Consider the following 4,065-nt stretch of genomic DNA (forward strand, 5'->3'; position numbering starts at 1 on the left):
GTGTGCGTGTGTGAGTATGTGTGTGTGTCCGTTCGGCTTGCAGAGATAAGAACACGGCCGTGGCAAGAAGTCCCTGCCTGTCGTAATAGGAGAATAATGGGTAGGAGTCGAGAGGTGAAAAGTGTATGTGTGTGTGTGTGTGTGTGCGTGTGTGCGTGTGTGTGTGCGTGTGTGAGTGTGTGTGTCCGGTCGGCTCGCAGTGATAAGGACACGTCCGTGCCAAGAAGGCCCTGCCTGTCGTAAGCGGCGACTAATGCGTAGGAGTCGAGTGGTGAAGAGTGTATGTGTGTAAGTGCGTGTGTGCGTGTGTGTGCGTGTGTGAGTGTGTGTGTGTGTCCAGTCGGCTCTCAGAGATAAGAACACGGCCGTGGCAAGAAGGCCCTGCCTTTCGTAAGAGGCGACTAATGGGTAGGAGTCGAGAGGTGAAGAGTGTATGTGTGTGTGAGTGTGCGTGTGTGTGCGTGTGTGAGTGTGTGTGTGTATTTGTGTGTGTGAGTGTGTGTGTGTCCAGTCGGCTCGCAGAGATAAGAACACGGCCGTGGCAAGAAGGCCCTGCCTGTCGTAAGAGGCGACTAATGGGTAGGAGTCGAGAGTTGAAGAGTGTATGTGTGTGTGAGTGTGCGTGTGTGCGTGTGTGTGCATGTGTGAGTGTGTGTGTGTATTTGTGTGTGTGAGTGTGTGTGTCCAGTCGGCTCGCAGAGATACGAACACGGCCGTGGCAAGAAGGCCCTGCCTGTCGTAAGAGGCGACTAATGGGTAGGAGTCGAGTGGTGAAGAGTGTATATGTGTGTGCGTATGTGCGTGTGTGTGCGTGTGAGAGTGTGTGTGTATGTGTGTGTGTGTCCGTTCGGCTTGCAGAGATAAGAGCACGACCGAGGCAAGAAGGCCCTGCCTATCGTAAGAGGCGACTAATAGGTAGGAGTCAAGAGGTGAAGAGTGTATGTGTGTGTGTGTGCGTGTGCGTGTGTGTGTGTGTGTGTGTGTATGTGTGTGTGTATCCCTTCGGCTCGCAGAGATAAGAATACGTCAGTGGCAAGAAGGCCATGCTTGCTGTAAGGAGCGACTAATGAGTAGGAGTCGAGAGGTGAAGCGTGTATGTGTGTATGTGTGCAAGTGTGTGTGTGTGTGTCCGTTCGGCTCGCAGAGATAGGTATACGTCCGTGGCAAGAAGGCCCTGCCTGTCTTAAGAGGCGACTAATGGATAGGAGTCGAGAGGTGGAGAGTGTGTGCGTGTGCGTGTGCGTGTGGGTGCGTGTGTAAGTGTGTGTGTATGTGTGTGTGTCTGTTTGGCTTGCAGAGATAAAAATACGGCAGAGGCAAGAAGGCCCTGCCTCTTGTAATGGGCGACTAATAAGTAGGAGTCGAGAGGTGAAGAGTGTATGTGTGTGTGTGTGCATGTGTGCGTGTGTGTGTGCGTGTGTGAGTATGTGTGTGTATTAGTTCGGCTTGCAGAAATAAGAACACGACCGAGGCAAGCAGGCCCTGCCTATCGTAATAGGCGACTAATAGGTAGGAGTCGAGAGGTGAAGAGTGTATGTGTGTGTGTGCGTGTGTGCGTGTGTGTGTGAGTGTGTGAGTATGTGTGTGTGTCCGTTCGGCTTGCAGAGATAAGAACAACCCCAAGGCAAGAAGGCCCTGCCTGTGGTAAGAGGCGACTAATGAATAGGAGTCGAGAGGTGAAGAGTGTATGTGTCTTTGTGTGTGTGCGTGTGTTTGTGCGTGTGTGAGTATGTGTGTGTATGTGTGTGTGTGTCCGTTTGGCTTGCAGAGATAAGAATACGGCCGAGGCAAGAACGCCCTGCCTGTCTTAAGAGGCGACTAATGGATATTAGTCGAGAGGTGGAGAGTGTGTGCGTGTGCGTGTACGTGTGCGTGTGTGCGTGTGTGCCTGTGTGCGTGTGTTTGTGTGTGCGTGTGTGTGTGTGTCCTTTCGGCTCGCAGAGATAAGAATACGTCCGTGGCAAGAAGGCCCTGCCTGTCTTAAGAGGCGACTAATGGATAGGAATCGAGAGGTGGAGAATGTGTGCGTGTGCGTGTGTGCGTGTGTGCGTGTGTGCCTGTGTGCGTGTGTTTGTGTGTGAGTGTGTGTGTGTCCGTTTGGCTTGCAGAGATAAGAACACGGCCGTGGCAAGAAGTCCCTGCCTGTCGTAAGAGGCGACTAATGGGTAGGAGTCGAGAGGTGAAGAGAGTACGTGAGTGTGTGCGTGTGTGGGTGTGTGTGTGTTTGTGCGTGTGTAAGTGTGTGTGTGTATGTTTGTGTGTGTCCATTCGGCTCGCAGAGATTAGAATACGGCCGAGGCAACAAGGCAATGCCTGTCGTAAGAGGCGACTAATGGGTAGGAGTCGAGAGGTGAAGAATGTATTTGTGTGTGTGTGTGCGTGTGTGCGTGCGTGTGTGTGTGAGTGTGTATATGTCCGTTCGGCTTGCAGAGATAAGAATACGGCCGAGGCAAGAATGCCCTGCCTGTCGTAAGTGGCGACTAGTTGGTAGGAGTCGAGAGGTGAAAAGTGTTTTTGTGTGTGTGCGTGTGTGTGCGTGTGTGCGTGCTTGTGTGTGTGAGTGTGTATGTGTCCGTTCGGCTTGCAGAGATAAGAATACGGCCAAGGCAAGAGGGCCCTGCCTGTCGTAAGTGGCGACTAATTGGTAGGTGTCGAGAGGTGAAGAGTGTATGTGTGTGTGTGTGTGTGTGTGTGCGTGTGTGGGTGTGTGTGTGTTTGTGCGTGTGTAAGTGTGTGTGTGTATGTATGCGTGTCCATTCGGCTCGCAGAAATTAGAATACGGCCGAGGCAAGAAGGCCTGCCTGTCGTAAGAGGCAACTAATGGGTAGGAGTCGAGAGGTGAAGAGTGTACGTGTGTGTGTGCGTGTGTGCGTGTGTGTGTGCGTGTGTGAGTGTGTGTGTCCGGTCGGCTCGCAGTGATAAGGACACGTCCGTGCCAAGAAGGCCCTGCCTGTCGTAAGCGGCGACTAATGCGTAGGAGTCGAGAGGTGAAGAGTGTATGTGTGTAAGTGCGTGTGTGCGTGTGTGTGCGTGTGTGAGTGTGTGTGTGTCCAGTCGGCTCTCAGAGATAAGAACACGGCCGTGGCAAGAAGGCCCTGCCTTTCGTAAGAGGCGACTAATGGGTAGGAGTCGAGAGGTGAAGAGTGTATGTGTGTGTGAGTGTGCGTGTGTGAGTGTGTGTGTGTATTTGTGTGTGTGAGTGTGTGTGTGTCCAGTCGGCTCGCAGAGATAAGAACACGGCCGTGGCAAGAAGGCCCTGCCTGTCGTAAGAGGCTACTAATGGGTAGGAGTCGAGAGGTGAAGAATATATGTGTGTGTGCGTGTGTGCGTGGTGTGTGTGAGTGTATGTGTGTGTGCGTGTGTGCGTGCGTGTGTGCGTGTGCGTGTGCGTGTGTGCGTGTGCGTGTGAGTGTGTGTGTGTGCGTATGTGTGTGTGTCTCCCTTCGGCTCGCAGAGATAAGAAAACAGCCGTGGCAAGAAGGCCATGCAAATCGTACGGGGCGACTAATGGGTAGGAGTCGAGAGCAGAAGAGTGTATTGTGTGCGTGCGTGTGTGCGTGTGTGTGTGTGTGAGTGTGTGTGTATGTGTGTGTGTGTGTGTCCCTTCGGCTCGCGGAGATAAGAAAACAGCGGTGGCAAGAAGGCCATGCCTGTCGTAAGGGGCGACTAATGGGTAGGAGTCAAGAGGTGAAGAGTGTATGTGTGCGTGCGTGTGTGCGTGTGTTTGTGTGAGTGTGTGTGTATGTATGTGTGTGTCCGTTCGGCTCGCAGAGATTAGAATACGGCCGAGGCAATAAGTTCATGCCTGTCGTAAGAGGCGACTAATGGGCAGGAGTCGAGAGGTGAAGAGTGTATTTGTGTGTGTGTGCGTGTGTGCGTGTGTGTGTGCGTGTGTGTGTGAGTGTGTGTGTGTCCGTTCGGCTCGCAGAGATAAGAATACGGCCGAGGCAAGAAGGCCCTGCCTATCTTAAGAGGCGACTAATGGATAGGAGTCGAGAGGTGGAGAGTGTGTGCGTGTTCGTGTACGTGTGCGTGTGTGCGTGTGTGCCTGTGTGCGTGTGTTTG

Source organism: Diabrotica undecimpunctata, unplaced genomic scaffold, assembly GCF_040954645.1.
Source record: "Diabrotica undecimpunctata isolate CICGRU unplaced genomic scaffold, icDiaUnde3 ctg00000590.1, whole genome shotgun sequence".
NCBI classification, from domain to species: Eukaryota; Metazoa; Arthropoda; class Insecta; order Coleoptera; family Chrysomelidae; genus Diabrotica; species Diabrotica undecimpunctata.